The 25,636-nt window shown below is 38.5% G+C and overlaps 1 long non-coding RNA gene and 3 other non-coding genes across 4 annotated transcripts; all 4 read left to right on the forward strand.

Moving 5' to 3' along the window:
- The first annotated feature begins 619 nt into the window (after nucleotides 1-619).
- LOC117275447 (U2 spliceosomal RNA) lies at nucleotides 620-814 on the forward strand. The gene has a single exon (XR_004505615.1). It is a non-coding gene; the product is annotated as a U2 spliceosomal RNA (small nuclear RNA).
- A 1,080-nt stretch (nucleotides 815-1,894) lies between these two features.
- Nucleotides 1,895-2,090, forward strand: LOC117278555 (U2 spliceosomal RNA). The gene has a single exon (XR_004508917.1). It is a non-coding gene; the product is annotated as a U2 spliceosomal RNA (small nuclear RNA).
- A 19,315-nt stretch (nucleotides 2,091-21,405) lies between these two features.
- On the forward strand, nucleotides 21,406-22,701 carry LOC138896618 (uncharacterized). The gene is made up of 2 exons (XR_011409986.1): nucleotides 21,406-21,972; nucleotides 22,170-22,701. It is a non-coding gene; the product is annotated as an uncharacterized lncRNA (long non-coding RNA).
- Nucleotides 21,455-21,650, forward strand: LOC117277086 (U2 spliceosomal RNA). The gene has a single exon (XR_004507362.1). It is a non-coding gene; the product is annotated as a U2 spliceosomal RNA (small nuclear RNA).
- Nucleotides 22,702-25,636: the final 2,935 nt, after the last annotated feature.

A 25,636-nucleotide genomic window follows, 5' to 3' on the forward strand; every position in this document is an offset into this window, starting at 1 on the left:
ACTTATAGTATTTCGTGGTTTCCAAATATATAAATTTTATTTCAAAATTTAAAGATTTTATGTCTGAATTTACAGTCAAAATTTAAAAGTTTGACTCTTGAAACCACATAAATTGGGACGGTGGAAGTATTAATGTTTTCCGTTCGAGTTGCGCTTATGGGTCTATTAATGAAAAACTAGAGATAATTAGTTGGTATATGTGATATCAAATCATAGTATGGACAATCCTTGTAAATTTATTATCTGTGATCCTAGTTGATATCGATGTCTAATTCCCGGATTGATTAAGACTGAAAAATATACTAACAACAAACTGGAAATATACTAAAAACATAGGAATTGCATCATCTTCATAAATGACACAGTAGTACTTAAGATAAAAGAGTTTACAGTGGTTCATTTTCAGAAATCATGCTTCTGATATGAATCTACGAGGCTGGTCCACTTTTCAACAAGCTGCACTTTGCCCTTTGATATCCTTTAAAGAAAGCAAAGGAGTTCCTTTCTGGGAACTAAGAAGAATAATATAATATGGTTTGTCAATCCCACATCGATAGAAAATGAAAAACAGAGAGTTGAGAGGCATTATAGAATAAGAGACTCAAGCGGTAAGCAAAGCATACCTTTCTCGGCCTTTTGGCTAAGATCAAGTGTAGTATCTGTTCTTATCAGTTTAATATCTGATATGTAAGCCATCGGCTCACACGATATTAACTCAATTTTTTAAGGGGAAGACTCATCAAGGTAGCTTGCTACCTGGGCCTTTGCGTGTCGCCCCGGTCTTGCGCTATTGCCTGGGCCTGGCGCACCCACCAAATCAAGTTTTAGTGTTTTGGTGTTGGTTCTGGGCTTATTGTTTGATAATATATATATCAGAACTACTTCTGTCTCAATTCGGATGGGAAATCTATATTGTCAATGTATATTAATTTATTTTCTTTTTAGTCTATTTTAAAAAATATTTTTTTTATATTTAAAAATAATTTACTTTTATGTAATAATTAAAGCAGCACAAAATATCTTAATTTGACATGTGTTAACACATATAAGAATTAAACTCACCCTTGAAGGTTATGTTTGTAGGTAGCTTTGTATACTATAGCAGGGGCAGAGCTACTAAAAGTTAAGGGGATTCAAAAGTTATGTTAGGTTGACATTCTAGTATTTCTTTTAATCATCTTTTGTAAATACAATAAAAACTTTGTTCTATCAACCTTCGTTTTAATTTGATTACTTGGCCTAATAGTTTGTTAAGCTCGTCATGTTAAATAAATCTCTGAACTTTATATATACCGTCATTAGTGTTCTTACCTTTGACACCTTTTTCTCTCCTCTTTGCGTACTTGAGAAATTCGAACATGTAAATCGGGAGTTTATGAAATTCCAAAGGTTTATATTTCTTTGGAAGGATGGAATTATGATTATGAAATTGAAATCTAGGGAAAGACGGCAAATATATGGATGAGCACCCTCTTCCTGTTATTGTGTAATGTTGTGGAATAAGCACGATTAATCAAATGAAGTAAAATGCTTCGATAAGACCCCATGCTCTGAGCCGCTCCCAAAAATAATAGGCGACAATTTTTTTTTTTTTGGTATATATATATATATATATATATATATATATATAATATACACTTTTTGGTTAGCAAAATACAATTAAATTCGGCTGACCGACTAATTTTGTATTTTTGCCTTTTCTTTTATGGGGTAAGTTATTTAGGAAAGAGATAGGATGGTTTACACTACAAAGAAATCAAAGGAGTTCCTTTCTTGGAACTAAGAAGAGTCATAGTAGGAGTAGTATAGTAAGGCATATCGACATAAATTGGAAAACAGAGAGTTGAGACTTGAGAGGCATTATAAAAGAATAGGCCCATGTGCCAAGTAAAACATACCTTTCTCGGCCTTTTGGCTAAGATCAACTGTAATATCTGTACTTATCAGTTTAATATCTGATATGTGGGCCATTGGTCCACACGATATTAACTCAATTTTTTAAGGGGGAAGGCCCTTCAGGGTAACTTGCTATCCGGGCCTTTGCGCGTTGTTTTGGTGTTGCACTACGGCCAATGCCTGGCGCACCCCACCAAATCAAGTTTAAATATTTTTTGTTCGTGTTGGGCTTATGGCAGTTCTTCAAACATAATATTAGTAGTTCAGAAGGATTGTGATTGTGTAATGCACATAAAAGAAGGGCAATCCACGTATGCTATGACTTATTGTGTAGAAGGAACAAACATTTAAAATGAAAGTAAGGAACTGTTTATTGATCTTTATTTGATCGTCTTGCTCTGAATCTCTAATTTATTAGGACTCTCTTTCTTGAAGAAGGGAAAAAGACCCTAAAAGGATTAAATCATATTCATGTCTTATCCTTTTCTTCCAAGAGAAGTTTTGTACTTCTATAAATTGAGGCTTCCTTGTCACACAACAACAAAAACAATATCCACAATTTTGTTTAAGGGAGGCTATTCTCTCATAACTTTTATTTTTCTTTTTTTTATATTAGTAAAAAATCACATGTAGATCGATTGACCAAATAATAATAAATTATTATGTCTAATTTAGTATATTTTTCTTTTGTTGTCTGATTTATTGTACACTAAGTTTAGCATTGTTAGCTTCTGCAAGCACCATGCTATTTTTAGATCCCAATATCCATATCATGGAAAAATCCTGTTCTGAGCTAATCAAATAATCTCGAGCTCAATGATTAAAGCATCTCATAGCAGAGCTGTAGATGTGCTGCTGATGTTGGGCATATTTCGATATGTGTTAATGTTACTTTACCCATATTTTAACCGCTTTTTGATGCTATTTGATCTTTAAAATGCCCAACATGGTTTAATTATTGGTTTTATGACTAATTGAGTTGTGTGTGATGAATTAGGGTATTTGGAGTACAAAAATATAAAGAAAAGGTGCTCTAGGTAGAGGAAGAGGGGTTGGATTTCGTGCACCCTTAGCAGTGAAGTCGGCCCATAGCATCCGCCATAGCATCCGCACCTAGGCAAAGCTGAGAAGGAGGAACAAAGGGTGGATGCGACGCATCCACCCTAGCATGCGAAGCTGAGAAGTGGAGGACGAGGTGGATGCGACGCATCCACCCCAGCATCAATCCCTGTAGCCAAGTCGGATTAGGAATAGGAGAACTTTGGCCCACGACTTTTGTACGCAATATATAAGCTAAAAACGCCTCTTTTAGGGCATCTAACATATTGGGAAGAGGGAAAAAGCCACGACAAAGCTGTGGAGGCCGGAATTCATCAAGTTTCATCTTTCTCCTACCAAACTTAGTAATTTTTATGTTTCTTTGTATGATTTGTTGTTTGGCTACCATGTCTATATGGAGCTAAACTTCACGTTCTAGGGTTGTGGTTCTTTCATGACTATTGTTATTCGGATATTGATTTTGACTTCTTGATTTATCATATTAGTTTATTTATTCAATCTTGCGCTTATTTATTTGATTGCTTGATCACCAATTGAATATTATCTACGAATCTAGAATTGAACTCGAAAGTGGGAATTCTATATTGCATACAGGATTGAGTAGGGCAAGTTCTTGAACTCGGGCATCGGGAAACAGATTCGTGGTTAGGATAGACATATACCTAATTGCCTTGCTTGGTTGATTTACAGGAATTATAAATGCGTTCTTGTTGATTCTAACTCCATAGACATATAGGCGTTAGGTTAGCTTGAATAGGCGAGTAAAAACTCGACAGATTTTTATGAGCAATATTAACCCTGTCAACCAATAAGCTAGATAAATTAGTCGGCCAATTCAATTTAAGAATACAATAGGATTGTTAGATAGCCCATAACCCTAGATCGTTTTCATTACATTGATATCATAAAAATCTGCTCTTTCTCTGTTCAAAGTTCATTATTTATATTTTTTATTTAATTAGTTTAGAATCAAATATTTTTAGGTTTAATTCTTGTTTAGATAATTATGATAGTCTAATTTAGTTAATAGTTAATCATAAGTCCTCGTGGGTTCGACATCCGACTTTTAGTCTCTTTATTACTTGACGACCGCGTATACTTGCGTGAGTGTGTTTGGTACCAACAAGTTTTTGGCGCCGTTGCCGGGGACTTAGAAATTAGCTATTTTTCTAGATTAGACATTTTTTCTATCTATTCATTTTTTAGTTTAGTTAGTATTTGTTATTTATTTTAACATGGCATCTTGGAATGAAAATTATTCGAATGATGGTTATTCTTATTTTGATGATCCTTGTCCATATTGTGGAAGACCCCACTGGTGGAAAAATTGTCAGAATATTTCCGAGACCGATTTGTGCGCACAATCTCAATCCTTTGAGTGAAATATTTGTAATATGTGTGGTGGTCAAGATGGCTGATGTTTGGCATATTTCGATATGTGTTGATGTTACTTTACCCATGTTTTAACCACTTCTTGATGTTATTTGATCTTTAAAATTCCCAACATGGTTTAATTATTGGTTTTATGACTAATTAAGTTATGTGTGACGATTTAAGGTGTTTGGAGTGCAAAATATGAAGAAAAGGTGGTCTAGCCAGAGGAAGAAGGGTTGGATGCGTCGCATCCAACCTAGAAAAACATCATCTTTCGTGCACCCTTAGCAGTGAAGTCGGCCCATAGCGTCCGCCATAGCATCCGAAACTGGGAAGTAGAAGAGAAGGGTGGATGCGTCGCATCCGCCCTCGCATGCAAAACTGGGAAGTAGAAGAGAAGGTGGATGCATCGCGTCCACCCTCACATGCAAAGTTAAGAAATGGAGGACGAGGTGGATGCGTCGCATCCACCTTAGCATTAACCCCTGAAGCCGATTTGGACTAGGGTTAGGAGAACTCTAGCCCACGACTTTTGGACGCAATATATAAGCTTAAAAACGCTTTTTTTTAGGGAGGAGAGATCAGAAGAAGGGGGAGAAGCTATAACCAAGTTCTAAAACCACGGAATTCGTCTTGAGTTCTTATTCTCTCTTTCTTTGATTGATTCTTATGCAGGCGAGTAAGAACTCGACAGATTCTTACGAGTGAAATTAACCCTGTGAATCAACAATTCAGATAAATCATTTAGTTATTTTAAACTAAGAATGCAACATGAATGTTAGATAGCCCGTGACCCTGGAATATTATATCCTATTGATTGTTATTCAAAACTATTTAAGTGTTGTGTTTAATTCTTAGCAATTCATTATTTGATAGTCTTTAGGTAGTAATTTAGAAAATTATATATTTTGTTAGAAATATCTTGAATCAATAAGCTATTCGAGTTTGAATTAGTCAAAAGTTAATCATAAGTCTTCGTGGGAACGATACTTTATTCACTACTTTATTACTTGATGACCACGTATACTTGCGTGAGTGTGTTTGGACCCGACAAGTTTTTGGCGCCGTTGCCGGGGACTTAGAAATTAGCTACGTGACCAAGTTAAGCTTTTATTAGATATTTTTTCAAGTTTTAATTTTCAGTTTGCCTTGTTTGTGTCAACGCAGGATCTTCTCTCGAATGCAGAGGAGTAGAAGTGCAAACAACCTCATTCCTCTTAATCCAGAAATCGAGCGAACACTACATAGAGTGAGAAGGGAACTCGAAGCTAGAACGACAATAGAAAGAGAGTTGGACATCGCAGTTCAACCACAGCCAATAGAGATGGCAGGCAATGAAGAGCGTCCGGTGATTGAAGCCGCAAGGCCCAATCTTGCGAATATGACTCAGGCTATTGTGAAGCCTGATATCACTGGGCATTTTGAACTCAAACAGTACATGGTACAGCTGATTCAGTCCACAGGACAATATGTGGGTCTATCTCATGAGGACCCGCAGAGGCATATTCAGAACTTCTTGGAAATTACGGACACTTACAATTATCCGAACGTTTCCAAGGACTATGTCAGGCTGACACTATTTCCTTTTTCACTGTTGGGGGAAGCTAAGGAATGGTTGCAAAAGGAGCCCGCGAACTCTATCCACACTTGGGATGATCTAGCAAGGAAATTCCTGATCAAGTTTTTCCCAACTAAGAAGACAAAGTCGCTGAGGAGCCAAATTCTTGGGTTCCAACAACGGGATGGCGAGACACTTCGTCAAGCTTGGGAAAGATACAAGAAGCTACTCAGAGACTGCCCGCATCATTGTCAAACTGATGAGGTATTGGGTCACACTTTTGTTGATGGGTTAGATGAAGCATCAAAGATGAATCTTGACTCAGCTTGTGGGGGTAGTTGCATGGCAAGGCCGTATAGTGAAATACAACTCTTGCTAAATAACTTCACTGCTAATGACCATAATTGGCAAGGAGAGGGGGATTCAAGAAGGGGAATTAAACAGAAGGCAGCCGGGTTGATTGAGCTTGATGACTTTTCCGCCATGAGAGCCGATATAGCAAAATTGGCAAATCAGATGAATAGAATGACAACACAACAAATGCAACATGTACAGCAGATGTCTATTTGTTGCGAACTATGCGGAGACAGTCATATGATTGACATGTGCCCCACGAATCCTGAATCTATATACTATGTGGGGCAACAAAACAGAGGTTCTATGAATCAACATGCACAATATGGGAACACTTACAACCCAAACTGGAGGAATCATCCTAACTTCTCATGGGGCGGAAATCAACAGAATCAGAATCAGTATAGGCCTCAAGGAAATTTTACTCAACCTCAGAAGCCACCCCAACAAATGGAAGAAAGTACGAATGACTTGCTGAAAAAGTTGTTGCTAGACAATCAACAGCTCAGGACCGATTTCAGAAATCTTGAGAGGCAAATGGGGCAGTTAGCAGCAAACCAAAATACTAGACCTACAGGCTCACTTCCCAGTGATACAGAGAAGAACCCTCAAGTTAATGTAGTTACACTTAGAAACGGGAGGGAACTAGAGGAAGTGCCAAAGAAGATAAAGGAAAAACCTATACCTGAGGGGGAGCTGACACCTAAGGCAATACAAGAGTCAAAGGAAAATGATGCAAGTTCAGAGCGAATGGAGGTTACAAGGCCACCACCACCTTTCCCCCAAAGATTGCAGAAAAAGAATGACGATCGCATGTTCAACAAATTTCTCTCTATGTTGAGTCAGGTTCAATTAAATATTCCATTAGTGGATGTACTTCGTGAAATTCCAAAGTATGCTAAGTACATAAAAGACATAGTGGCTCACAAGAGGAAATTGACTGAGTTCGAGACGGTTGCACTTACTGAGGAGTGCACATCAAGGGTCCAAAACAAGCTTCCCCAAAAGCTTAAGGATCCTGGCAGCTTCACCATTCCAGTGCGAATCGGTAATATTGACGTGGGACGTGCTCTTTGTGATTTGGGTGCAAGCATAAATCTGATGCCTTTATCCTTGTTTAAGCAATTGGGTCTGGGAGCTCCGAGACCAACCACTGTGATGTTGCAATTAGCTGATAGGTCCATAGCCTACCCCGAAGGAGTGATTGAAGATGTGCTGCTGCAAATTGGAAAATTCATCTTCCCAGCTGACTTCATTATTCTAGACTTCGAGGCTGATGAACAAGTTCCAATCATATTGGGACGACCTCTCTTGGCTACTGGCGATGCAATAATTAAAGTGAGAGAAGGGAAAATGATTATGAGAGTGGACAACGAGGAAGCAGTCTTCAATGTCTACAAAGCAATCCAACTTCCCCGCCACTATGAGGAGCTCTCTATGATATCTGTTATGGAGGTGGATGAGAAACTTCTTGACACGAGTGTATATCTAGACGATTATCTAGAAAAAGCAATCATGATGTTTGATAGCTTGGAGATGGATGATGAGGTTGAGGAGATGATGCATATCCTAGATGCATCATGTGCTTACATGCAAGGAATAATCCCGTTTGAGCCCCTGAATAGGCCAAGTGGCCCCCCACCAAAGCCGTCAATTGAAAAAGCTCCAAAATTGGAACTTAAACCCCTACCCCCTCACCTTCAATATGCTTATTTGGGAAGTTCTGACACTTTACCTATCATTATTTCTTCTCACTTGTCTAAATTACAGGAAGAAAAGCTATTAAGGGTGCTACGTGAGCACAAGCGAGCAATTGGGTGGACAATGTCTGACATTAAAGGCATTAGTCCAGCTTTCTGCATGCACAAAATCCTCGTGGAGGACGGACACAAGCCAAGTGTAGAGCACCAACGCCGACTAAATCCAATCATGAAAGAAGTGGTAAGAAAAGAAGTGATTAAGTGGCTTGATGCAGGTATTGTATTTCCAATCTCTGATAGTAAATGGGTAAGCCCCGTTCAATGTGTGCCGAAGAAAGGGGGGATAACCGTAGTAGTTAATGAAAATAATGACTTAATTCCTACAAGAACTGTCACTGGATGGAGAATTTGCATAGATTATAGAAAACTGAACAATGCCACCCGGAAAGACCACTTTCCCCTTCCCTTTCTTGACCAAATGCTTGATAGATTAGCTGGGCAGGAATACTACTGTTTCCTGGACGGTTATTCGGGGTATAATCAGATTGCTATAGCCCCAGAAGACCAAGAGAAAACTACATTTACATGTCCTTATGGCACGTATGCGTTCAAGAGAATGCCCTTCGGTCTTTGTAATGCACCTGCGACTTTTCAAAGGTGTATGATGGCTATTTTTACTGACATGGTTGAAAGATTTGTAGAAGTATTCATGGACGATTTTTCTGTGTTTGGATGTTCTTTTGATAGTTGTTTGATGAACCTTGATAAAGTGCTAGCTAGGTGTGAAGAGACGAACTTGGTGCTAAACTGGGAAAAGTGCCATTTCATGGTACGTGAAGGTATAGTTTTGGGGCACAAGGTTTCAAAAGATGGTCTACAGGTGGATAAAGCAAAGGTGGAGATGATTGAAAAATTGCCCCCACCGACATCCATCAAAGGCATTCGCAGTTTCTTGGGTCATGCAGGTTTTTATCGTCGTTTCATTAAAGATTTTTCGAAAATTTCTTCTCCTTTGTGCAGGCTTCTAGAGAAAGATGTTACCTTCAAGTTTGATAATGCATGTCTGAAAGCATTTGAGGAGCTGAAGGGAAGATTGGTGACTGCACCAATTATCATTGGCCCCGATTGGGCACAACCATTTGAGTTGATATGCGATGCAAGTGACATAGCAATCGGAGCGGTGTTGGGGCAAAGGAGGGATAAAGTCTTTCACTCCATTTATTATGCAAGCAAAACTATGAATCCAGCTCAGATGAATTATACAGTTACTGAAAAGGAGTTGCTTGCAGTGGTGTGGGCGTTTGACAAGTTCAGATCCTATCTAGTGGGAACCAAAGTCATCGTCTACACAGATCATTCAGCTATCAGATACTTATTTGAAAAGAAAGACGCCAAGCCGAGGCTGATTCGTTGGGTCCTCCTCTTGCAAGAATTTGACTTAGAGATCCGAGATCGAAAAGGGACAGAAAATCAAGTGGCCGATCATTTGTCCAGATTAGAAAGTCGGGACCATGTAGCTGAAGGAGGGTCAATCAAAGAAACATTTCCGGATGAGCAAATATTAGCAGTCACCTCAGGTGAAGCCCCATGGTATGCAGATTATGTGAATTTTATTGCAAGTGGGGTGACGCCACTAGAATGGACACCTGACAATAGAAGAAGATTCTTACATGATGTAAGGTTCTACATGTGGGATGAGCCATTCTTATATAGGCAGTGTGCAGATCAGTTGGTGAGAAGGTGTGTTCCTGAGGAAGAGATGAAGGCTATACTGCATGACTGCCATGCTTCGCCATATGGAGGTCATCACGGCGGGGATAGAACCGCCCAAAAAGTGCTACAATCAGGTTTTTATTGGCCAAAATTGTTTAAGGATGCACATGCCTTCGTTAAAAATTGTGATAGATGCCAAAGAACCGGAACTATCACGAGGAAGCACGAGATGCCCTTGCAAAATATTCTGGCAGTAGAACTTTTTGATGTTTGGGGGATTGATTTCATGGGACCATTCCCATATTCTAACGGGCACAGATACATCTTGGTGGCGGTCGACTATGTCTCTAAGTGGGTGGAGGCCATTGCTCTTCCTACTAATGACGCAAAGGTAGTGGTAAGCTTTGTGAAGAAGCACATCTTCACACGTTTTGGGACTCCAAGAGTGTTGATAAGCGACGGGGGAACTCACTTTTGTAACAAATTGCTGAATAATATTCTTGCAAAATACGGAGTTAAGCACAAAGTTTTCACTGCCTATCATCCCCAAACGAGTGGTCAAGTAGAAGTTTCCAACAGAGAGGTAAAGCAGATTTTGGAAAAGACAGTAAGTATGAATAGAAAGGACTGGGACGGGAAGCTGGATGACGCATTATGGGCATATCGCACTGCATACAAGACCCCAATAGGTACTTCTCCGTACAGGTTGGTTTATGGGAAGGCCTGCCATCTGCCCGTCGAGCTTGAACACAAAGCATATTGGGCGATTAAAAAGCTAAATATGGAGATGGACTTGGCCGGTGAGAAGAGATTGCTACAACTCAACGAGCTTGATGAGTTTCGATTGCATGCGTATGAAAATGCCAAATTGTATAAAGAGAAGACCAAAAAATGGCATGATAAGCATATCCAACATCGTGAGTTTGAACCAGGTCAAGAAATTCTACTGTTTAATTCAAGGCTAAAGCTTTTTCCAGGAAAGCTTAAATCTCGATGGTCGGGTCCGTTTGAAGTGGTTAGTGTGAAACCTCATGGTGCGATAGAATTGTGTGATAAGGGGTCCAAGGCGACATTCTTGGTAAATGGCCAAAGAGTAAAACACTATTGGGGTGGTGACATTGCACATCACAAGACCACGATGGATTTAGTGGAGGCATGAAGAACATGTTGCGTCGTGCCGCGACGTTAAATCAGGCGCTTCTTGGGAGGCCACCCAAGTTAGTTAGTTCATTGTTTTGTAGGAATTAGATCTTGTATGTATAAAAAATAAAAATAAAAAAAAAAATTTTTTGTCCAGATATGAGAAAACGAGGCGGATGCGTCGCATCCCCCTCAGCATAAAAAAAATTGACGGGCCAATTGATCAAGGCAGTGAAGTCTGCCTATCGCGTCCGTGTCGCGTCCAACAAATTTTGAAGGAAGAAGAGGGGATGCGTCGCGTCTAAGCTCGCACGCACAGGTAAGTACTATATATTTTAACACATCTTAAAAAAAAAAAAGTAAAAAACGCGACGCATACAAATTCGTTAATCGAACTTGCGACGCATACAAACGCATACAAATCTCTTTAATTCAACTTGCGAAGCATACAAACGCGACAGGTACGCATCATCTTCTTCGTTCTGTCTTTGGCTTCTCTCCTAATTCTTCTCTCTTCCCTCTCTCAATGGTAGCAACAAGTAGGTTTTGCAATTTCAAATATCACACATATAATTAAGAAAGGAACTGACAAAGCCTGGGGTTTAGGGCTGTCGTTCTGGGTAGTTGTAATGGTTGCGAGATGATAAACTATAATTCCCTTCATCTCGTCAAATTTTGGGAGGGTAGTCGCATTACCCAACTGATAGAATGAACTAGGCACACTTGTTGCATATCACATGTTCGACGAATTGTCCATGAGGAAAATTTAGGCGTCGGTGAAGTCTGAGTAACCGAGCAACATTGGTATATGCTTGAGAATAGGTGTGGGGTCGAGTGTGGTGCTATGTGAAATTGACCGTGGTTAGTGAGCGTTGCTAGGATAGACCTCATATTGGGTATAACGATATCTATATAGCGCAATGCTTATTTGTAAAAAATTAAAGAGAGTTATCACATACTTGCTGAAAGCCATGAGCTATAATTCCATGAAGTATTGAATGGCATGACTTTACGAATAATTGGACGTGCAAGCTGTTGCAACTGCTTTAAAGCTGAACTTCGCTGTTTCATATGCTAATTGTTGATTTCTTTGCATTGCAGGTACTTAGATTCGTAAAATGACAGCAGTGAGTAAACCATCCAAGCAACAAGACAAAGATGGTAACAAGCAACCGCCCAAAAAGCCTACCGGAAGGGCAGCAGGCGACCCAAATCCACAGAAAAAAAGGAAGCGGACGGAGAAGGAAATGGAACTGCTGCCTAGGCAGTTAAGTGATGATTCAGAGGAAGAGGAAGAGGAAACATTAGTCAGGAGGACAGTGAAGAAGGGTATTACACCCAACAAAGGAATAGAGATAAGAGAGCCTGTGACATACCAAAGAAAAGCCTCCAAAAAGAGTGATCCGACTGATAAAGGGAAGGAGAAGATTACTACAGAATCTGAGTCCGAATCCGATTCGGATAATGACCTCCTACATGTCAACATGAGTGATGAAGATCAGGGTGAACCCATAGACCGAGTTGCTTGGGAGAAAAACTTTGTTAATGAGAAGGCATTCCGAGCCTATAAGAAGATACTGGTTTCAAAGAAGTATATTCCGGAAAAGCCGATCAACATCGGAACACTTAAGAAAAAGTACTCAGAGTTTCTAAAATCAATTCGAGAGGTGCAACAATGGGGACCCATCTTGAAAGGTCACGGCAAAGCTAACCTCACCATTGTTAGAGAGCTTTACGCCAATTGGCGTCACGCCAGGGGAAACATTGTGCGAGTAAGAGGGGTAGATATTAATGTGTCAGCTGAAGCTCTGAATAACTTCTTAAGGGTGCCACACACACTTACAGATAGGTTTGACTCCATATGCAAAACACCAGATTATGCACACATTAAGTCTGTCCTATGCCCTACCAGGAAGGATGCAGAATGGAAGCATGGGAGTATGGAGTACCACTCTATAGCCAAGGAATTCATGAGTGCGTTAGCACGTGTGGCTTTAAATTTCATATGTAACCGCCTGATGCCATGCCAACACAAAACTGATGTCCCTCGTCACCGCGCACTAGTATTATATGCTTTATTAGAGGGGATACCGCTCAACTTAGGAGCCATCATGCATGATCAAATGCAGCGCACCAGGATGAATTACAAGTGGAGGCTGTTCTTTGCTAATACCCTATCGGCTTTCTTGACAGAGATGGGAGTACTATGGGACAAGGAGAATGACGACATTGAGGCTAAAGCTCCAGGACCATACGATGTCACTCATGTTCTAGAGCCGAACAAGGGAAGGTCTTCTAAGCTCACCATTCAACAATTATTTGAGCAGATGCAAGCAGATATGCAAGAGAACAGGGCTGAGCTGATAGCGACTCGTGTCGAGTTGAGTGCCACTAGGGATGAGTTGAGACAGACTCGTGCGGATCTAAGCCGAGTTCAGACCGAGCAGGCCACGATGATGAAGGAGATATCATTACTCCTCAGAGCTCTGGTTCAATGTGCAGGTACAGACATCTCACAGCTGATTGCATCATCCACTGCCGGACCATCCACTCCTGTTCCTCCTATAGTCACTGAGGCTCCACACAACAGGCCTACTGAGGTCTCTGTAACACCTGCTACAGAATCAGCTCCAGTTGTTGATGATAGGACAATGACAGTTCTCCCTATGCGTGAGGATGATGTTGAAAGGCCGAGGGGGTCATGATGAATGCTATGGATGCAGATGCTCTTCCACAGACTGCGGATGAGCCCTCCACCTTGACTTGAGGGAGTTCTTCTCACCCTACTTTACCTTGTTTGTGTGCATTGGGGACAACGCACATTCCTAAGTGTGGGGTGGGGGGCTATTCATATTTTGTTGTATGGATGAATGTACTAAAATATTCACTGGATTAATGGCATATAATAGCAGTAAATTCATCTATATGGAGTAACTCTCAGTTTATTCTTGAAGTAAAAAAAATAAATAAATATATATATATATATATATATATATATATATATATATATATATATATATATATATATATATATATAGTATCTTTGTAAGTAGTAATAATTCCCTGTGGTTTTTTTTTGTGCCTCGGTTCTTTTCCATGGGATGTAGTTTGAACCGGGTAGTTTTTTTTTCTTTTCGAGTAGATTAGGAATTTAGGAAATAAAAGGAGGAAGAATGATGAACCTAAGCGCCATTGACTTGTTTGATAGTAGCATATTCAGGCTTTGGCATATGTAGGGCCTCTCCTATGTTTTGAAATTGATCATGAAGCCTTCATGTATTGGATAGCATGTTTGTGATACCTATGTCTCGTTTACATGACTTATGTTCACTTTGCGCTTAATGTTTAATATCTCGTGGCTTCGTGAATACTTGCATTGTTTGAGAGTCGGAATGTGACTGTCCTTAATGAGTCATGTGCCATGTGTGGTGAGATTTTTTGTGTAGTCCATGTATTGTACTTGTGTCTAGAACTTGCCCGGTATGTGAGTTGAAGCGAAATTTTAGGTGATGCTCGGTTTGAAAAATGATTTTAGGCTTTCTTTGATCTTTTTGAGCTTAGTACTTATCATAAATAAAATTTATCCCTAGTTAACCAATTTGAGCCTATTGACTTTTATTTGGTACCCACATTACAAACCTATACCCTTTTTATTTGGAATTGATATTGTTTTGATCCTTTTACCTCTTAAAGCACTTTAATTGTTAGATGAGCGCTAAAAGAAGTAAGAAGGAACTAAGTGTGGGGTGGCCTTTGAGTGAAACCAATGAAAGGAAGAAAGGTGCACTTGTTTTGTAAAATAATACACCACTAGCGAAAAAAAAAAAAAAAGAGAAAAAAATAATAATAATAATAATAATAATTTGGAATAAATATAGATGAATAAATTGTTGTTTTGTTCTTGCTAGTGGGTATGAAGTAAAGTAATGCTTAAAGAAAGAGAAAATATTGTTGAGGGTGATATTATTTGTGAAATTGAAGTGGGGTTGAAGAATTTGCGCTTAAGTTATTTGGTGATGTGTTAAAGTGCTTAGGAGGTTGAGTCACTATTCCTAAAATATATCCTACCCGTCCCTTAGCCCACATTACAACCATGAAAAAGTCCTAATTGATTTTAGATCGAGCGAGCTTACATTAGTAGAGATTTACATTAAGGGCAAGCTTATGGTACCAATTACATACATGTGATTTTTTTTGTGAGAGTGAGCGATTTTCGTTGATATATGAGCATGAGATTCGAATGTGTGGATTGATTTGACTTTCTTTATTTTTGTGAGGGCACATGGTTTCAAGAGGGATATGTAACATTATTAGACTTCTCTAGGATGTTGGGTGTTCAAGCCACGAGTACATTGTGACAATGAGTCGGTTTTTGAGGCTAGGACTGTTATGAGCATGCTGACTTGTTTGAATATTTTTAAAGAAGGGCATAAGTAAAGGGAAGGGTATGTGATGCATAGCCTAGAGCCTAATTGTTGTAAATAACCACGGTCATAGGTGCAGTGTGCTTTGAATGATAAGAGCTTAATTGTGTTTCGTCTACTATAGGATGGTTTGTTCGAGGACGAACAAAGGTTAAGTGTGGGGTAGTGATGTTTGGCATATTTCGATATGTGTTGATATTACTTTACCCATGTTTTAACCACTTTTTGATGTTATTTGATCTTTAAAATTCCCAACATGGTTTAATTATTGGTTTTATGACTAATTAAGTTATGTGTGACGATTTAAGGTGTTTGGAGTGCAAAATATGAAGAAAAGGTGGTCTAGCCAGAGGAAGAAGGGTTGGATGCGTCGCATCCAACCTAGAAAAACATCATCTTTCGTGCACCCTTAGCAGTGAAGTCGGCCCATAGCGTCCGCCATAGCATCCGAAACTGGGAAGTAGAAGAGAAGGGTGGATGCGTCGCATCCACCCTCGCATGCAAAACTGGGAAGTAGAAGAGAAGGTGGATGCGTCGCGTCCACCCTCACATGCAAAGTTAAGAAATGGAGGACGAGGTGGATGCGTCGCATCCACCTTAGCATCAACCCCTGAAGCCGATTTGGACTAGGGTTAGGAGAACTCTAGCCCACGACTTTTGGACGCAATATATAAGCTTAAAAACGCTTTTTTTAGGGAGGAGAGATCAGAAGAAGGGGGAGAAGCTATAACCAAGTTCTAAAACCACGGAATTCGTCTTGAGTTCTTATTCTCTCTTTCTTTGATTGATTCTTATGCACTCTTATGAAATTTTGGATGATTGCCTGAATATGAGTGGCTAAGAACCCTATTGTTCTAGGGTCATGGGTATACATGAATGTTGATGTTTGAAGTTTAATTTGACGACGTTGAGTTTATCATATTGGGTTATTTATTTAATTCTGTTTTTAATTATTTTGCTGAGTAGCTAACAGTGAAATACTATCTACGAATCTAGAGTTGAACTCGAAAGTGGGAACCCTAGATTGCATATAGAAGTAAATAGAGTAAGTTCTCAAACCCGGGCATCGGGGAACGGATTCGCAATTAGGATAGACATATACCTAATTGCCTTACTCGGTTGCAATACAGGAATTGTAAATGCGTTCTTGTTAAACTTAATTCCATAGACATATAGGTATTAAGTTAACTTGAATAGGCGAGTAAGAACTCGACAGATTCTTACGAGTGAAATTAACCCTGTGAATCAACAATTCAGATAAATCATTTAGTTATTTTAAACTAAGAATGCAACATGAATGTTAGATAACCCGTGACCCTGGAATATTATATCCTATTGATTGTTATTCAAAACTATTTAAGTGTTGTGTTTAATTCTTAGCAATTCATTATTTGATAGTCTTTAGGTAGTAATTTAGAAAATTATATATTTTGTTAGAAATATCTTGAATCAATAAGCTATTCGAGTTTGAATTAGTCAAAAGTTAATCATAAGTCTTCGTGGGAACGATACTTTATTCACTACTTTATTACTTGACGACCACGTATACTTGCGTGAGTGTGTTTGGACCCGACAATGGCCATTGGGATGGTTGTCCTAATCCTGTTCATCCTTCTCTGAGCCCTTATTATGATCTTTCTAATGATGTTTCTGAGTTTGATAGGGGCAATGAAGTGCAGGATATGGAGCCTGATGCATATATTAGGGATATTCTGAGGCAAGTAGCAGAGCAACAGGATGAACTCAAAAAAGATATGAAAAGAATGAGGGCAGCAATCACAAGAATGAAGGCCAATATGGAAGAATTGAATGAAGAGAGCGAGTACCAGCAAACAGATAATTTTGAAAAAGTGGAGATTTTGAGCCATATGTCGCTGGTGGAACAATCCGAAAGATTAGAAATATATGAGGCTCAACGTGAGGAAATTACAAATGAGATGAGATACTTTATAGAAGGAAGAGCCAAATTGGGACAAGAGATCGATAAATTTGGTACTACTATTCACTACTTAGAGGCTCAATTGAATACAAAGGTTGATGCGTCTAACGCCCAACAAAACAGTAATGAGTTGTGTAAAGCTGAAAATGAGCTTATACGCCAAATTGAGGAGCTAAAAGTGGAGAACCAATCACTCGAGAATATTTTTGTTGATAATGCCCATGTTGAGAAAAGTACACTAGAGCCATGTGAGGAAGTAGATAATGTTATATTTGAAGATTCTTGTGTATGTAAATATGAGGATGTAAAGAGTAATACAATTCTAGAGTTAGGGCGTATTGGTCCTCATTCCAATCATTTTTCCACATTGTGTTTAGATAGTAAGATAGTAATCAAGACATCTGAGCCTATGGGGGAGTCAAAGAGTGAGGATGAGAGTGCTTGTATTCTTGAATTTGTCATGCCAAAAAGCAAAAAATACATTCCTCATCTAAAGGCCGAGAAGTGTAGAGTGAAAAATTTATTACTTGGCCTGGTTATCATTGTAGCCCCACCACTGGAGCATAGCCGCAAACTGGATGCCATGTTAGGGGCTCAATTCATAAGTTCGAGGTGGAGGCAAAAAGTGATTCACGTCGTGCCGCTACGTTAAATCAGGCGCTTGTTGGGAGGCAACCCAGCTTTACTGCTTTCTTTTATTTTTGTTTACATTTTATTTTATTTTATTTTTATTATTTTGTAGTATTTATTTTTATTTTGTAGGATTATGAGCATAGGAAGCAAAACCATTAGAAGAGTGCAAAAGCGAGCTAGATGGTGAGGACTAAGTGTGGGGTGCCCACACAAAGGACGATATCTGGGAAAAGTCTGAGTACCTCGTGAGCCGCTATTGCTTCGGCCTTTGACTTACCAGGGAGTCTCGTTTACCCTCTTATTATTTATAGTATGCATCGAGGACATTGCAAAATTTTAAGTGTGGGGTGAGGAGATCGTTTGGATGAGTTTCTGTGCTATTTTAGCTTAGTTGTAGTACTCATTCTTAAGTGTAGTAGCTTTTGTGAAAAAAAAAAAACGAAAAAAGTAGAAAAATTGGACTTTTCCCGATGATTGATCTCCTAGACAATTTTCTTGAGGGATTAAAGTCTAAACAAAAATTCAAAATATGTCTTTTAGCTTTCTTTAGGTAGTAATAATCCCCTGTGATTTTTCTTTGTGCCTCGGTTCTTTTCCATGGGATGTAGTTTGAACCAGGTAGCTTTTTTCTTTCTGAGTAGATTAGGAATTTAGGGAATAAAAGGAGCAAGAATGATGAACCTAGGCGCCTTTGACTTGTTTGATAGTAACATATTTATGCTTTGGCATGTGTAGTATCTTCTGTATGATTTGAATTTATTGATGATGCCTTGTTAAATTGGATAGCATGTTTTGTGGCGCCTATGTCTCGTTTACATGACTTATGTTCACCTTGTGTTTAATACTTAATATCTCGTGGCTCCGTGAATACTTGCATTGCTTGAGAGTCGGAATGTGATCGTCTTTAGTGAGTCATGTGCCATGTGTGGTGAGGTTTTTGTGTTGTCCATGTATTGTACTTGTGTCTAGAACTTGCCCGGTATGTGAGTTGAAGCGAAATTTTAGGTGATGCTCGGTTTGAAAAATGATTTTAGGCTTTCTTTGATCTCTTTGAGCTTAGTACTTATCATAAATAAAATCTATCCCTAGTTAACCCTTTTGAGCCTGTAGACCTTTTATTTGGTACCCACATTACAAGCCTATACCCTTTTTATTTTTAATTGATATTGTTTTGATCTTTTTACCTCTTAAAGCACTTTAATTGTTAGATGAGCGCTAAAAGAAGTAAGAAGGGACTAAGTGTGGGGTGACTTTTGAGTGGAACCAATGAAAGAAAGAAGGGTGCACTTATTTTGTAAAATAATACACCACTAGCGGAAATTAAAAGAAAAAAAAAAGAAGAGAAAAATCTGGAAAAAAAGAAAGAAAAATATAGATGAATAAATTGTTGTCTTGTTCTTGCTAGTGGGTATGAATTAAAGTAGTGCTTAAAGAAAGAGAAAATATTATTGGGGTGATATTATTTGTGAAATTGAAGTGGTGTTGAAGAATTTGCGCTTAAGTTATTTGGTGATGTGTTAAAGTGCTTAGGAGGTTGAGTCACTATTCCTAAAATATATCCTACCTTTCCCTTAGCCCACATTACAATCATGAAAAAGTCCTAATTGATTTTAGATCGAGCGAGCTTACATTAGTAGAGATTTACATTAAGGGCAAGCATATGGTACCAATTGCATGCATGTGACTTCTCTGTGAGAGTGAGCGATTTTCTTTGATATATGTGAGTCATTAAAATATTTGATCATGAGATTCGAATGTGTGGATTGAACTCGCTCTCTTGTTCTTGTTGTGAGGGCACATGGTTTCACGAGGGATAGGTAACGTTATTGGACTTCTCTATGATGTTGGGTGTTCAAGCCATGAGTGCATTGTGACATTGAGTCGGTTTTTGAGGCTAGGATTGTTGTGAGCATGTTGTCTTTGTTTGAATATTTTTAAAAGAATGACACAAGTAAAGGTAAGTGCATATGATGCATATTCTAGAGCCTAGTTGTGGCAAATGACCATGGTCATAGGTGTAGTATGCTTTGAATGATAAGAGCTTAATTTTGTTTCGTCTACTATAGTGATGGTTTGTTCGAGGACGAACAAAGGTTTAAGTGTGGGGTGGTGATGTTGGGCATATTTCGATATGTGTTGATGTTACTTTACCCATATTTTAACCGCTTTTTGATGCTATTTGATCTTTAAAATGCCCAACATGGTTTAATTATTGGTTTTATGACTAATTGAGTTGTGTGTGATGAATTAGGGTGTTTGGAGTACAAAAATATAAAGAAAAGGTGCTCTAGGTAGAGGAAGAGGGGTTGGATTTCGTGCACCCTTAGCAGTGAAGTCGGCACATAGCATCCGCCATAGCATCCGCACCTAGGCAAAGCTGAGAAGGAGGAACAAAAGGTGGATGCGACGCATCCACCCTAGCATGCGAAGCTGAGAAGTGGAGGACGAGGTGGATGCGACGCATCCACCCCAGCATCAATCCCTATAGCCAAGTCGGATTAGGAATATGAGAACTTTGGCCCACGACTTTTGTACGCAATATATAAGCTAAAAACGCCTCTTTTAGAGCATCTAACATATTGGGAAGAGGAAAAAAGCCACGACAAAGCTGTGGAGGCCGGAATTCATCAAGTTTCATCTTTCTCCTACCAAACTTAGTAATTTTTATGTTTCTTTGTATGATTTGTTGTTTGGCTACCATGTCTATATGGAGCTAAACTTCACGTTCTAGGGTTGTGGTTCTTTCATGACTATTGTTATTCGGATATTGATTTTGACTTCTTGATTTATCATATTAGTTTATTTATTCAATCTTGCGCTTATTTATTTGATTGCTTGATCACCAATTGAATATTATCTACGAATCTAGAATTGAACTCGAAAGTGGGAATTCTATATTGCATACAGGATTGAGTAGGGCAAGTTCTTGAACTCGGGCATCGGGAAACAGATTCGTGGTTAGGATAGACATATACCTAATTGCCTTGCTTGGTTGATTTACAGAAATTATAAATGCGTTCTTGTTGATTTTAACTCCATAGACATATAGGCGTTAGGTTAGCTTGAATAGGCGAGTAAAAACTCGACAGATTTTTATGAGCAATATTAACCCTGTCAACCAATAAGCTAGATAAATTAGTCGGCCAATTCAATTTAAGAATACAATAGGATTGTTAGATAGCCCATAACCCTAGATCGTTTTCATTACATTGATATCATAAAAATCTGCTCTTTCTCTGTTCAAAGTTCATTATTTATATTTTTTATTTAATTAGTTTAGAATCAAATATTTTTAGGTTTAATTCTTGTTTAGATAATTATGATAGTCTAATTTAGTTAATAGTTAATCATAAGTCCTCGTGGGTTCGACATCCGACTTTTAGTCTCTTTATTACTTGACGACCGCGTATACTTGCGTGAGTGTGTTTGGTACCAACAAGTTCTGAAAATGATAGTGGATGTTGGGACAATTCCATTTCTTCAGTCTCATGTGTAAGTGAGCAAAGGAATCTTTATACAATAAATATCAGGAACAAAATGCTTTAAGCTGTGGAAATCCTCTCTCCTGCAAAACCGAGGCCTCCCCCCAACCACATCGATAGACACTGATAAACAGAAAGTTGAGAGGCACTATAAAAGAAGAGGCCCATGCACACATTAAAGCATACCTTTCTCGGCCTTTTGGCTAAGATCAAGTGTAGTATCTGTTCTTATCAGTTTAATATCTGATATGTGGGTCATCGGTTCACACGATATTAACTCACTTTTTTAAGGGGGAGAGTTCATTAAGGTAGCTTGCTACTTGGGTTCTCAAGCGTCGCCTATGTGTTGCACTACTGCACGAACCTGGCGCACCCCACCAAATCAAGTGTAGAATTTTTTGTTTGTGTTGGACTTCTGTTCAATTTATCAAAATCTACCAAATCAAGTGTTAATTTTGTCTGCTTGTTTGGTCTTAACGACATGTCTTCTTTCAAAACAGATATCTTGAAATGCAGTGTGCCAGCTATGATGAATTCGTGACCTAAAATGAATTGCAGAGATGGTTCTGGAGAGAGAAGGAGGAGAGATGTTATTATTTTGTTTGTTACCAGCTATATAGATTTATTATCTAAGTACATGAGAAATTACAAAACTACCCTGCTCATCTCAATAAGATGGATTTTCAGCTTTGAATTTCTGGTAAATTTTCAACTTTCAAGGTGACTAACAATTCAATTTCAAAATGCAACTAGAACATTTCAACTAAATCTATTATCCGGAAACCATCGGCATTAAAAGGAAGAAAGTTTTGCAAAAATCACATTTTAATGTCTTTAACTCCTGATACACACTTACGACGTCTGTCTTTGTATTGCCAAATTTATACTTTTTTGCAGTTCTTCAAACACCATAACAGGGAAAATATAGTTCAGAAGGATGGAATTAAAATCTGGGAAATGATGGCAAGAATATGGATGAGCACCCTCTTACTGTTAAAGTTGGCGTAACTGTTAAAGTTGTTGCTATGTGGCCAGTAGGTCACGCGTTCGAGCTGTGGAATAACCACGAGTAATCAAATGAAATAAAGTGATCTGATAAGGCACATGTTGCGAGCCGCAAAATAATCTTGGCTAACTTACAGGGTTTCAAGCCCCTTTTCTTTTCTGGGGTGAGTTATTTAGTAGAGAGAAGGATTGTTTACACTACAAAGAAATCAAAGGAGTTCCTTTCTGGGAACTAAGAAGTGTAATAGTATAATAAGGTATGTCAATCCACATTGATAGAAACTGAAAAGCAGAGCGTTGAGAGGCATTATAGAAGAAGAGGCCCAACCAATAAGAAGAGGCCCAACCAGTAGTATCTGTTCTTATCAGTTTAATATTTGATATGTGAGTCATCAGCTCACACGATATTAACTCAATTTTTTAAGGGCTTGCACTATTGCTTGGGCCTGGCGCATCCCACCAAATCAAGTCTAAATGTTTTATGTTTGTCAGACATGTTCCAAGCTATTTTGTTGGAATATACCTGCCCTTGCGGCAAATGTTCACATATATGTTATTATCAAGTAAAACTTGTACAAATTGTAGCGAAGACGCATGCTGTGTGGCTTTTTGTTAGAGCTGTAAATGTGCAACATGTCTTCATTCTGATGTTTAAGTGATCAAAGGAATCATTACACAATTTAATATCAAGAACGAATGAAATGGATCTCTCTGATGTGTAAGTGGAGAACATTTGGTATTCTGAAACAGAAAACCGGATATTTTTTACGGCGGCTTGGTCAAATTCACAGTTACAATGCATTTTACAAGGTTTATCTAGGATTTCAGGATTTACAAAGGATCCAGCGTACGCATGACTTTTCGCAAGCGGTGTCACCATTTAGAGTGGAACAATACACAAATCTCTATATTAAAGAAAGAAAAAAAAGTATAACTCAAATTATATGAATAAAGCACAACTTAATCATTTTACAACTCGTCTTCAAAAAAAATTACTTTTTGAAATGTATTCAAAATAACCCCTTTAGAACTCGCAGCAACATCCTTTCGAACCCATGATATATCCTAGAAAACTAGGGTGCTTGACCAAACGAACTACTTACCTGGTTATGTCAAGCGGGATCACTTCAATCAGTTTATACATGTTTTAGCTTCTGCATTTTAATTATTATAAGTATTTAGTAAAATTTTCCGAGACACCGCTTCGCCCAACATAAATTCGTCGCAGGATCCAGCCTATTATAAGCAGCACTCCCAGGAATTTCAAGCATGCGATACCTGAGATGCTAACCGATCTGATACAATTTGCAAGGTTTAGATCGCGCAAGAACTCTAATATTGAGAGTTTGTGGTGCTGCAACATTTATCTCGAGTAAACTTAAGGGAAAAGCACGAGGAAGTGCTTTCGACTGTATATGATCAGGAAGAATGAGCTTTCCAAGAAATTAAATATAGTCATTAGAAGTGTACTAAGTTCTTCAGTTCCTAAAAATGGAAGCTTGTGGTTTTGCAGGTATGCTCCATTTTTGGCTTTTGCACCTCACTTGCCATTAAGAAAGATATCATGGTTTATGTTTGAGAGTGCTAAATGTGCTCCATATAATATTCAAGGGATCATTTTAAGGGCCCGTTTGGCCATAGATTAAAAAAAAATCACTTTTTTCATTAAATTTTAATTTTTTCGAAATCAATGTTTGGCTATGAAAATTTTAAATTTCACTTGAAGTTGAATTTCGAAATTCTTCGAAAATTTGAAAAACTCCAAAAAATTATTTTTCAAAATTTACTTCAAGTCACTCAGAAAAATTCAAAAACAGCTCCAAGTTGTATTCATGTCTCAAACCTTGCTAGTTTTGACACTGATAATAGATTATATCTGAACTGAGGAATGTATAGCACATTTTCTATTGTGCTCCATACTGAAAGTATACTAGTACCAATGTGTGTAACATTAGCTACTTCTCCATTAGGTAGATGAACTTGCTTATAATTACTAGGTTTGATTTCTTCTGCCTTAGACAACAGATTAGGATCAGACACCATGTGGTTGGTAGCTCCTGTATCAATAATCCAGCCATGAGCTTTATTATCCACTAAACATGCACTACTGATAGATGCCATATTTGCTGAGGGAATGGTTCCAATAACTTTGTTTAGCATCTGCACTATTTGATCATAATGTTCCTTAGTAAATGAATAAGCAGGAGTTTGAGATGTTTGTTTCCACTGTCCACTGTTATGAAGTCCTGGAGTCTGCATTATGAATTGTGGTTGTGCCTGACACTTTTGATCTGTTTCGTCAGTGAAGACATTGTAAGCAGAGGAATTGACTGCTCCCCCTTTCTTCTTGGATTTAGGTCCTTGTGGATAACCAATGATCTTGTAGCAATTTTCTTTGTTATGATCCTTCTTCCTACAATACTCACAAAACTCACCATAGCCTTTCCATAGTCCTGGATAACTATTAGGATAAAAGTTGCCAGACTGCACATTAGGACCACTAGTTTGAAAGTTGTTGCTTTGAGAGCTTCTAGATCTAGAACTGAGCAAAGCAGTAGGCTCAAAGTTCTCAGAAGTGATAGTAGTTGTGCCTAAGTTTCCTGCTATAGCAGCTACTGATTTTTGGCTCTCATCTCTCATGATCATAGAGTATGCTTGATTCACTGAGGGTAAAGTATGCATTAGTTGTATCTGACTCCTTGCTAGAGAGTATGACTCATTCAGGCCCATTAGAAATTGATACAACTTTTGCCTTCTCATGTGTACTACATAGTCTCTAGATTTTTCACATTCACAACTAGGTGTAGGTACTAGAGTTTCGTATTCATCCCACAGATCCTTTAATTTTGTATAGTACACAGAGACTGAAGAGGTACCTTGATACAAAGTCGCAATCTTCTCCTTGTGCAAATTGTATGACCTAGATCCATCTACCTTGCTGAATCTCTCTCGGAGATCTTCCCACACTGCATGTGCACTTGATCCAAACACAACTCCTCCAATAAGTTGAGGAGCTACAACATTCATCAACCAGGAGAGTACAATAGCATTATATCTCTCCCACTGTTCCCACAGATTATCTCGAAACTTCTCATTTTTTTATTTTCCTTCTACAATGCCTAGCTTGTTTCTTCCTCGTAGAGCAATTCTCATTGATCGATCCCAAAGAGCATAGTTATCAGTACCTGTTAATTGAAACGAAATGAGATGAGCTCCAATCGTATCTGCTGGTCCAAGGTACAGAGGGTGATGGTGAGGTAAATCGACCAAAAAATCATCGCAGTTTGATTTTCGTCCACAGCGTCAGCAGTTATACCCGCTCCAGTGACAGATGTGTTCGCAGGAGCAGTATCTTCCAT

Source organism: Nicotiana tomentosiformis, chromosome 8 (assembly GCF_000390325.3).
Source record: "Nicotiana tomentosiformis chromosome 8, ASM39032v3, whole genome shotgun sequence".
NCBI classification, from domain to species: Eukaryota; Viridiplantae; Streptophyta; class Magnoliopsida; order Solanales; family Solanaceae; genus Nicotiana; species Nicotiana tomentosiformis.